The sequence below is a fragment of the Silene latifolia genome, chromosome X (assembly GCF_048544455.1).
Source record: "Silene latifolia isolate original U9 population chromosome X, ASM4854445v1, whole genome shotgun sequence".
In the NCBI taxonomy this organism is placed as follows: Eukaryota; Viridiplantae; Streptophyta; class Magnoliopsida; order Caryophyllales; family Caryophyllaceae; genus Silene; species Silene latifolia.
This window is the reverse complement of record NC_133537.1, coordinates 335,703,151-335,715,414: the sequence shown is the minus strand read 5'-3', so window position 1 is coordinate 335,715,414 and position 12,264 is coordinate 335,703,151. Positions and strand designations below refer to the sequence as shown.

General features: G+C 35.2%; 1 long non-coding RNA gene across 1 annotated transcript; it reads left to right on the top strand.

Annotated features, from left to right (window-relative positions):
* Positions 1–1,723: 1,723 nt before the first annotated feature.
* On the top strand, positions 1,724–4,236 carry LOC141622455 (uncharacterized). The gene is made up of 3 exons (XR_012532971.1): positions 1,724–2,217; positions 2,386–2,469; positions 3,879–4,236. It is a non-coding gene; the product is annotated as an uncharacterized LOC141622455 (long non-coding RNA).
* Positions 4,237–12,264: the final 8,028 nt, after the last annotated feature.

Here is a 12,264-nt window from a genome sequence, read left to right as displayed (position 1 = left end):
GATAAGCAATTCTAGGCAAGCATAGCATAGCAAACGAACACTACAATCTCAAATTGGAAAAATGGCCCACACAACATGGCCAGAGGCCCAAAATGAGACGAAAAAGAATGAGTTAACCAAATCTCGGCGGAACGGCATGAGAAGGCGTAAATACATGTCAAGAAAGAAAGTATAACATAATGACATTTCCATGAGAAGACGACTCAACACAAATAGTCATCAAGTTAAGCATTTCACCTTTGACAATTGATGGGGAATCGATAATGAACAAATGAGAACTCAAATGTGAAATATACCACATCATTTGACATATGAGTGAATGAAATTCAATATATAAGAAGCTATGTTCAAATGAATAGCTTAATAGCATGTCCATGAGAATATGACTCAACATACGTAAGCATTCAAGATAAGCATTTCTCCCTTGACAAATGATAAAGTATCGATGATGAATAAGTAAGAACTCGAATATAAATTATACAACGTCATTTCATACTTTTATAACATGAATAAGCATTATATTTCACATTTACATGTTACTCGAATAAAGAATAAACATACGATAACAAATAAATTAAGCAAGTTAGACACGCCATGTAGAATGTCACACTTAAGCCAAACAATCAAAACCGTCATTTAACATGTGAATAAGGCTTAGTTAAGGCATTATAATGTTAAAAAAGTGCTAATATACCATGTATAAGTATTAGAGCCAAGGTTAAGGAGCATACCCAACAAGAAACCAAAACCCCAATTCGAAACAATAAGTTTAGAACTCGATTACAACAAGGGTCAACTTCAAACGGTCACAACTTTAGTTCTAGACACGAGAATAAGGTGAAACCAATTGAAGGTGATAGATTATCCTCTTAAGGTTATAATGGTAGGTCATAAGCCTCAAACAGATGAGTAATGAAGGAGTTATGGCCGTTTTACGAAAACTGGTCCAGCTATAGCCTGCGCAGAGGTGCGCAACCTGCGCAATTGACTGATTCTCACAACACAACAAAATTCATGTTCATCCCTAAATAAATTTTATCTTATCATTTCAATCCCAATTCCATTATATATTACCCAAGTAACTTCATGCAAGTATAAAGGGTGAAATTAAAACATAAAAGATGGATTGAAACACAAGATTTGATTCAAACTCAATCAATTAAATTATTATCCAGCATAACAACTTTACCCAATTGTTCCAAATATCAATATTTCCAAGCAATAAATTCTCATGACCCAACTAAACATGTTACCATGACATAATTAAGACGGAATATGCTTTAATCTATATTATTATAATTATAAAAGAATAACCACTATCTATACTTCTGGACACGTGTCCTTCCCACAGCAAAAAATTTCCCGCCCAATGCCTGAAGCCCTACACACGTCTAACCCTAAAATTATGTAAATCGACATTATCTTTGTAGCCACTAGTCTACCCACTACTCTCCTATCATTCCTATGCAATTAAGGGAGTGTTTGGTTCGCGCGTGGGTATGGGTTTGGAATCAGAAATCATACCCGGGTGGTATGGGTTTGGAACTTGATTCCTCATATCATGTGTTTGTTTCAATTTCGGGTGGAATGAGATCGAACTTCATCAAAGTTAAAAAAAATCTAAAATACAACATTGATAATAATTATTTTTGATACTAAAAAATCATGAAAATGAAGAGTTAATCAAATAAATGTAAAAAAAAAAATCATTTAAAATGTTCCATTTAAGTTTTTTTCATGTTTTTTGGTTTTAATACTTGATACCCATGGGTATCAATCTCATACCCACCTCCCCCCTTGGGTATGAGAAACCCATACCTCATGGGTTTGAGGTATGGGTATAAAACCCCTATTTTTGCCAAACAAACACTTGGTATGGGTTTGGCTCATTCCAAACCCATACCTCATACCTTTATGAGTTGTACCAAACACCCCCTAATTTTCCTCTATTTACATCTGTTTTTCCATTAATGTGCTAACGTTACTAGCACCTGAACAATACTCTATATGACGATGGAGTTTTGAGTTTGTGACATCCCTTACCTTTGTATTGTTTCATTTTACTTGCTTTTATGATTAATTGGATTGGGTAAATCATTGAACTTTCTTTTTATCATTATTATTGTTGTCATACTTTTGTTGATTTATGCTTCGGTTCCCACAATTTCTACAGAATCGTGCACTATTGGAGTTTAAGTTCATTGCATCATTGCACTGGTATGTTTCATTTATCGTTTAGACTCCGTCAATTTTCCTTAATTGGTTTACAAAATTTCATCAAATTTTATATTTTTTTTTGTAATTGTTATCTCATTATCGATTATATTAGTTTTCATCATTAAATAACTTTTCCCTGCATCTAATTTGATATTTGAATGCTTTCAGATTCAAAGTTTGGTAATTTAGATTTGCCTACTTCTGGGGAGATTGATGAGTCGACCCTTTAAACATATGGGGAACATCTATGAAGTACGTTTTTCTTAACTGATGGCTTATTGACGTTATTCTTATATTGCCATTGATGCTACTAATATACTGTGTATATCAACTGTTACTGTTGTGTTATCATTTACGGAGTAGTTGATTAGATATAAAACTACCTGATCTCGTCTTTCTATTTAGGCTTTAATTTTGTAATAATTCTTTTTCTTAATAATTGGTTCACTTTTAATGTAGTACTTCTGATTTAATTTAACTGTTAGTTTAGTTGTAGATAAAATGATTTACTCTATGCGCATTGGGGATTTAGAGAAAAATGCTAAGGGACTAATCGTTTGATTAGTTAGGAAAATAGGTGACATAAAGGGACTGAAATGGTAGCAGCTGATAATATGACTAACACATACTCACATAGTTCTACTAACCCAAAATGTAATTTTGTTACCTCTGTCTAATCATGTAGGCGTCAGATGATGTTGGCACACAAGTTTTCTTGATTTTTATAGAGTAAGAGCATTAGAACCGGTGTATATAGGGTAAGAGCAACATTTACAGTAATTGATATTTACGAGTCGTTAATCATAGTTTATTTTACTTAGACATAGATACGGGTATTGAACATATATACATATCCAAGCGTTTGACACCTTGACTCAAAATTTGAGGCATGAGAATTCTGTCACAAAACGATAGGATATAGAATGGGGACATATTTTCAAAGCATATACTCCGTAATAAATTGAAAATATGTATGGAGTAAAAGGTACTCCCTCCGTTCCGGTCATTTGTTGTCCTTTGATTTTGGCACAAAGACTAAGGAAAGAGGAGAGGGTCAATCACTAAATGACAAGTGGAATAAATTGAGTGTGAATGATCAAATTACTCATCAAATACATTCTTAAAATAGAAAGGACAACAAATAACTGAGACACCCCAAAATGGAAAAGGACAACAAATGAACGGGACAGAGGGAGTATAATCCAAAAATTAAAGAGTTGAAGTAACATTACCTATGCATCCTACCATATCTTCCTCTAATCTTCATCTTACTTTGTCGTACAAAACCTTAAACATTAGTTTCGATCTAAAAGAACTTATGTGATTTTGTTTATTAGAGGAAGTGTAGTGACATTAAGGTCTGTTCTTTTGGCCTTAATTTTGTTGAACTGAATTTATAAAAGCTGAACTGAACTGATAAAAGCTGAACTTATAGAAAAATAGGTATTGAATTGAACTGAATTTATAAGAGCAAAACTGAACTTAAAGATAATTTAAAGGGTATGACTTAAGTTCAAAATAACAGAGCATAAGTCTCATTACATAGAAGAAATATTTAAGGTTATTGTCTTATTATTATTTTGCTTGCTTATTTAATGCATGGTTTTTGAATGGATTTTATTGGGACAATGTTTGATTTGTTTTATCTTTTTTTTCGTCAGATATAAGCGTATCTTTGGAGAGGGTTTGGATTTATATTTGAGACGATTGAGAAGCGTTAGACTATTAGTCTATTACACGTAGTAGTCTAGAAATTTGGCAAGACTATTGGGAAGATTGTTTTATGGAAGACTTTGTTGAGCACTTGAGTCCTTTTTATGACACAGGTTGTATGGAACATTTGAAAGAACACCTGACACATCAATTTGTATTTGCCTTCTCCAAAATTATAGAACAATTTAGTCTTCTCAAGCTTTATGTTCCATATTGGCGCGTCACAAAATAGCAAGACGAAATTACCTCATGTTTTTTTTCTTTTTTCACCCTCTTAGTAGATAGTGTAAATTTGAGGTTTTTTAGCTGCTTGGCATATATGGTACAAAAATAATTTACAGTTTACCTTATATAAAATATACTATGCCCTTATTTAGTTCTCTTTATGGTATAAACTTCTTAGATATCTCATGCTAATTCAGATGATTCAATTGATGCTATTAGTCACTAATTCGAATTCGTATCCTCTAATCAATTTTAATCTATAAATCTGAAATATTTTCCCTTAGTCGTAGCAAGGGTTTATGCCTCTGACTAAATCTGAGTTGTGTCTAAGGTCATCGAGGTACCATAGCAATAACGTTAATTTTTTTGCTATCTTATAAAATACTACATTTGATCTGTGTGTGGATAGCTATACCTTTAATTATCTAAATATTGTACCTATTATTGAAACAATGCTCGAAGTTATACATCTCTACTTAGTTTATGTAGTTATTTTCAAATATATGTTTAAGTGAGATGACGACTTTTTAACTTTAGTCATCACATTCATTTTTTAAACAATAACTCAATACAATGACCATAATTTTATAAGACATCAATTTTCTGAGCTTATATACACAGGCACTAAAAAATTTACTTCATAATATTTTAAGAGAACATATTTTATATATGTCCCCGTGCAATTGCACGGGTTCTAAACTAGTTTAATATGTGTAAACAACCCATTTCATCCATGTGAATATTCATGTAGCAAAAGACTAGAAATTCATCAAACAGTCATATGGTGGATTCACACACCAACTTATCCAATAATAAACATGTAAAAAAAACATGAAAAGATTCAATCTTTAATAAACATAAGAGTAAATTACAACAATTAAGCACATAATTTTGACATAATATCGAGTAACCTATCACTGTTACCTTTTAGCACTTTAAATCATCAAATAGCCATACCCGAGTCCTCAAACCTTGTTCCCCAACAAAAACCCCAAGGAAAAGAGTGAAAAGTTCTGACCCTAGAAAGACGTATTTGTAGATAAACTTGGAAAGGTTGCACCTTTCTTACCTAGAAAGAAAGAGGACGAGATAAGGAGAAGAATGGTGCGAAAATAATTCCAATTGGTGAATAATTGAGTGAGATATGATGAATCTAGGTTTTGATGGAAGATGAGTGTTAATGGTGTTTGTTGAGAGGAGAATTTCAGAAAAATAATGAAGGAGATGAAGATGTGAAGGTTTCGTGGTAGGTTTTTATGAAGAGAGAGAGAAGGAGAAAAGCCCATAAGTTATAAACTAATTAAATGTTGTTCATGATATTGGGACTAATCAGTTCATGATGTTGGGACTAATCAGTTGGAAAGGTTGTTCTGATAATAATCAGTTGGAAAGCTTGGAACTGATTATTTTATACTAATTACTATCAGAACAATGTTGTGCAAATTCGGCTAGAAGTATGATATGATGCTGGTCCAAGTGTCACAACTCAACTATTTTATGTAATCCTAGTGTTTTTTTGCTTGATTGTAATGCCCAAGTGTCAAGCCTATGTCATATTGTCAAGTGTCCAAATATCAGATAATATAAAGTCTGCATAACATAGTAGTCAAACGCTTACCATAGACATGCATGTAGCTTGATGTTCCTCCCGACAATTCTCAAATATATATGCCTGACAATATGAAAGTCAAAAAATCGTATGGGTGAATGAAGTTGTAATTCAGTAATAGAACATATTTAGATAATAAAACAATGAATCTTCACTCCTTCGATATTTTTTTCAGTAATTACGATATTGCCTATATACCTTGACAGGCCCGAATAATCCATTGAAATTTTCCAAAAAAACTTCATCACTTTATCATCCAAACTTTTGTACTTAGACCAGAAAGTGCGTTAAGAAAAACTTTGAAATTAGAAAATTACAATAACATATAAGAGAATTTACTCCGTATAGTTGACCAAAAAAATCAATGATAACTTTCAGAAATATATACACAGATTTCAGAAAAGAAACTGCAGAATACAAACACAGATGTTGTACCGAAGATAATAATGATCTTTTCTACCATATCGATCAACAATTATCCCCCCCCCCATAAAAAGATGTCAATGTCCTTCCAAGAATAAATCCTTCGACATATTTCACATGAGCGAAACAGTAAGGTGGACAAGTTCTTACACTTAAAATAGTTGAGAAGGGATTGTACTTACCCACAAAACCATCATAATACCCTGCATCCGCCTCTTCTTGGGCTATATGAAAGTCCCTAACCTACATGTATATAAGGATTAGTTTAAAATACTATTCCAGTGGCGGAGCCAGGATTTGAACTTAGGGGGGGCGAAAAATTTTAGGGGGGGCGAACGACTAATTTCATAAGGCACCCAAAAAAAATTTCGAAAAATTTAACTAAAAACTTCGAAAATTTCATCCGCCAGGGGGGGCGACCGCCCCTGCTAGCCCCCCCTAGCTCCACCACTGTACTATTCATCCCCGAGTTATGTACATAATTCTCAAAGTATTTACAGGTCCGATGACACGACGGTCCACCGGTACAACTCAAGAAAAAATGATTGTGAAGTAGTCTTTCAAACGCAAAAAATTTGCCTAAATAGGAAACGTAAATAAAGGACTTTGATGGAATATGTAAACAAATGGATGACAGAGGAGAGCATAACAGCTTAACTGTCATGAGTCAAATTAATAGAACTATATATATTTGCGCAAGCAAAACATCAGCGAATCAGTTCAACAGAACACTCTTTTATCATACCGCCTACTCTTGAGGTTTGTCCACTAAAGTATGGAACTCTCACTTTAGCCACATCATAATAGTACTTAGACTACTCACACCCTCAAAGTCACAGGTAACTTGTTAGTCGTGAAAAAGCCCAAATGCTCAACAAACTAAAAATGAAAAAAAAAAACTAAATATGTTTCGTAATTGAACACTAATTCCACTCTCAATAGTTATTGTATTTATTTATTATACATAAAGGTTGCATAAGGCCGATAACCGAGTCTATATTCAAGCAGGATATATTCTGTTTAATTTAATGAGTGCTTAATCCTAGAAATACACTTCTTTAGAGTCCAGTTTATTATCACACGATATCTGGAACAAAGAGAAAGGAATTTCTTATCATTCTAAAATACAGGAATGCGCCAATGGCTATTTCTAGTTCTGCCACATCCATCTACACTAGATAGTTATCTACCATGCAATTCTATGAGACATAGAATTAAGTACCTTAAGACCTATTCTAACATTCCTACCATGTCAATTCACAAAATCGGGCAATAGTTGAGCCAGTTCTTATAACAAACAATACGGAACACCTTCATCCACTGATATCTACTCAAATATCGTCAAGTTTCAGTATACTTAAACTTCCCACCTCCATCAAGAACAAAAGAAGTCCCCCATCTTCTTGCTCACTAATTTTTATATGTGAGGGTCTCATCATAATCTATATTTAATACGATAGACAACACCTAACCATTAGAATTATCAACAATCAATCAAAAAACAAGAAAATCAAATAACTATGGATAATCTTAAATTGGAAACAGCTCAAACATCATAAACTATGGACAATCTAATTGATCAAACAAATTACCAAATCAACCAGTAATCATACTAAATTTAAAAAAGAGAGGGTAAAAAAATGAAGATACCTAACAAAAAAATCTTCTACCAGTGCCCTTGCAAAACCGAGTAACCGACGCATTTAGGAGCGAGAGTAGATCCGTATGTACCTATAATGATGAAGATCAGGTCTAATCTCAAAATTTTAAGGAAAAAAAACAGATAAAATTAATTAAAGGCAAATAAGATGAGAGAATGTCATAAGGAATTTTGAGAAGGAGCTACTGAATGGATTATATATGGAGTCTGTGGGTATGGTAGGCAAGATGAGTGGCTAAGAGAGTTCTAATGATATGGAAGCTACTGACTTTCGAGATAGCAGAAGCAAATCGGAATTAGGGTTAACTTCGAAACAACCAGATCTGAGCACAACAAGATGTTTTTATGTGATTATTTGCATTTGTATGGAATAAATTAGATTTGTGATTGTATTTCTGAGCATAACGAAAGTAATCCAGCAACAACATTTAAAGGCGACATCCACGGAATACTACTGTTGTAACACCCCCATACACTAAGGTGCCTTACTAAGTCCACCTAGTGCATGAGAATGTTACCATCTCGATTACCCGAGACATAGTAATCAAAAGTGACCATCAAGAAACGTACTTTAAGTAAATAAATTTAAAGTGTTTACATCAAAATAGAAACTGAAAGTACGATACAAGTGTTCCAAACCAAAACCAACTAAAATAAATAAATTGTCATGACACAACAGCGGAAGACTACTATCTGACTCGTGGTGACTCCATCCCTAGCTAACCCGCGCGTGTCCAAGCCATACCTGCTAAACAACTGCTCACCATCCCCGAATGGATCACCACAGTTTTCAAAACATTTAAACGGGGTCAGTTACTGCATAAATAATATAAGATAAAACAACAACAACAATTACACAATCACAATCTCCAATACCGTCACATCAGCAATCATCTGACTACACACTAAAGTGTGTAGCCCCCGCAGAGTATCCATCGCAATAGATATTCAACACCGCCAAGTGGGGACCGCAGCCGTTCCCACCTAAGCCTCGCTCATCTCCGTCGAGCGAATAACCCATGTCAATTAATGTGTACATCCTTCTTGTGAAGGGAACCACAAGAGGCGAATCAAAGGCGTGAAGCCACTCCCGCAACTGACTCCATTCAGCCGAAGGCGCACCTCGCGAACCACAGACAATCAACAACAACCAATTACAATACCAACAATACCAAAACCAATTACGATATAATCACATGCCAATCAATTAACAACCATCTTATAATCATTTACACAATAAGCGAGTAGGAAAACCCTACCCGGAATGCAATCGCCAAAATCAACACAAGAAGCGGATCAAAAGTGTTCCTCTACAAAATCACCTCCTATAATCACATAATCATACAATTACAATCTATAATTAACAATACTCCCAATAATCCCCAATTCACTCAATTAGGTTTAAACAAAACTAACGAATTGACATAAAAATGGTACAAGGACCTTACCCACAATACGACGATCTCAACGGTAGAAAGAGCTCCGAAATCCGACGACTCTAGCCCTTGGATTTGATAGCAATGCGAGAGAAGAACTTACGTTGTTTGCTTTCTTTGTAAAAAGGTTTAGAATTTAGGTAAAAAGTAAAAAGAACTGACGGAAAAACTTTATATAACATTTCACGGGTTGCTATCAAACCCGGCCAAAAACCCATATAACCCGACTTACACGATCGAGTAATCGAGGTAGTCGATCGAGTACCGCCTACTCGATCGAGTTGCCCTCACTCGATCGAGTATCCACCAGCGAGAACACACTTTAACGCAAAACTAACTTACTCGATCGAGTAAGCCCTACTCGATAGAGTACCCAACAACTCATAAATCGAGGTATTGCGGTCTTCTCTACTTAAAATGAACTTCGTCCCGAAGTTCAAACCCATACCGAAAAAAACAAACTTACTAACTCAACGATAACTCAACGACACAACTAAAACTCAAAAACAAAACTCAAACACAACTCACTATGTCCCAATAAACATTAACTTTACCAAAACTGATATAAAACCGTACCAAAACCTTATGCGATCATCTCCTACCACCTAAAAGAAACATGGTTACGTCCCCGCAACCACACATACCTGATCAAACAGAGACGGGTAGCGTTCCTTCATAGCTTCCTCCGCCTCCCAAGTTGCTTCCTCAACATTGTGGTTGGACCATAAAACCTTTAGTAACACTGTCTCCCCAGTTCTAGTCTTGCGAACCTTGCGATCTAGGATCTCTTTTGGCACTTCAAGGTAAGACAAGGATTCATCCAACTCAATGTTCTCAACCTCTAACACATGAGAAGGGTCACTCACATACTTCCGTAGTTGAGATACATGAAACACATTATGTACACTATCCAAAGCTGATGGCAAAGCTAACCGATAAGCAACCTCTCCCTAATGAACGGAATTTAGTCGTCGATTTTTGCACCAAAAAATTAACTCAACTATAGTAGTATAATCGGGGTCGAACCACAAGGATGAGGTGGATTTATACCTAAATTGTCTAAGTCTAAGTTTAGCCTAACAATAAAGAGGTTGATGAAATTGATTAAGCTAGGACTAAACAACCGAAAAACAAGCAAGATAAGATGATGATATGTAAACTATCGATTAAAGAACTAGGGTTGTCGGGTTCCCGTAAGCAAGACAAGGTAAGAATCGATATTGAAGGGTAATGGGTAGTTATTGGTCAAGAAAGTTAATTTCTTACACTTTTCTAAACAAGGACACAAAGCTCTCACAAAGCATCCAAATTTGATGTAAACACACTAGCAAGCATCTATGCAAACTTTCATTCTACAAGACACTAAGCATATGATGGAGAAAAACATGAACTTTCATTCACACAATCCTACAAACACCTTTTATGCATGTTAACAAAAAACAAATAATTTTACCCAATTACCAACATTAACACACCAAATTCATCTCTTAATCCTTGGTTCCCCATAAAATCTAGGAGGTCACTACTCATACATATTTAAAGAGCAAGTGTAAACAATTGAAAGGAAGCAAACAAACATGATGGTAAAAATGATAATACTTGAAACAACAATAAAGATGAAATTAGAAATGTAAACAACTGATAAATAAACTTAACAAGAGAAATAATTATACCAACAATGAAGAAAGGTTGAGTCTTGTATTAATAATGGAATAAATCTTTCAATCTACTTCATTTACAACCTAAATACTCAAGAGTAAACTAATGAGACTAAGTAAATCTAAGCTAATTAAGTAGATAATTAAGGTTTGATTAAGGAAAAGTTAAGACTTTGATTAAGGATGGTTGCATAAATTTGGAGAGAATTCTAGATCTAGGTTAATGTCTACAAATGATTAAGAGAGGGGGTATTTATAATTTACAAGAAAATAGGTCAAAAATTACAAAGAAGGTCAAACATGCGGAAGGGGTGTCCCATCCCAGTCGGTGGGCCGGCTGCCAATGCCCCACCCGGCTGAGAGTTCTCTGTAAGTCTGTGAATTAATTTAAGTCGTCAGGTATGCATGGTCGGCGGACCGGCCGCTGGTGGGGTGCCGACTGGGAGCTCCTTTGACTTCTTCTTGACTTCTTTCTTCTTCATGCATTCCCAGCCGTTGGACCGGCTGCCGGTAGACTACCCGGCTGGGAGTTCTCTGTAAATTATTCACCAAAACTTCAAGTATTCTAAGGGATGGGGTTCTCGGTGCATTCTTGGCCTACCGCCTGGAAATGCACTTCCAGCTTTTTCCCCTTCTTCTCTTCATGCTAGCTCTTAATTCTCAACACTTTATTTGCTCCTATTCCTTTACTTCCTCCCCAAATCCTGTAAGACTTGTACGATTACCTAAACTAGGGAACCGGGATACAAAATACGAGCAAAGATATGCAAAAACCGTCTCAAAAAGGAGTCAAAATGCATGAAAATGAAGAGGGAAAATGGCCAAATAAATGCGCATCACTCCCACACGATCCAAAATCTCATAAGGACCAATGAACTTCTGGCTTAGATTCCCTTTCTTACCAAATCGCATCACCCCACGCATAGGTGACACTTTTAAACGAACCTTGTCCCCAACTTGGAACTCAATGTCCCGACGTGTAAGTCCGCATACCTCTTTTGTCGATCTTGTCTTTGCTTTCTTCTTTTTCGAATCAACTTCACATGTTCAACCATATTCGTATCATATGTGGACCTAAAACCATTGTCTTAGCGCTATCATCCCAACAAATCAGACTCTTTTCATGTTTTAATTAGCTACTAAGTATATTTCATTATGGATTAGCTTTATCTCATTACTGGGTTAACACTCTAAGAACTAGGACTATTATTTTCTAGGTGACATCATTCTTATAGTAGTACAAACTCTTCTCCGTGTTTCATTAACGACTAAGGTCATGTTCTTTTGAACTGAAACTGTCTGAACTGAACTGAATTTAGTGGA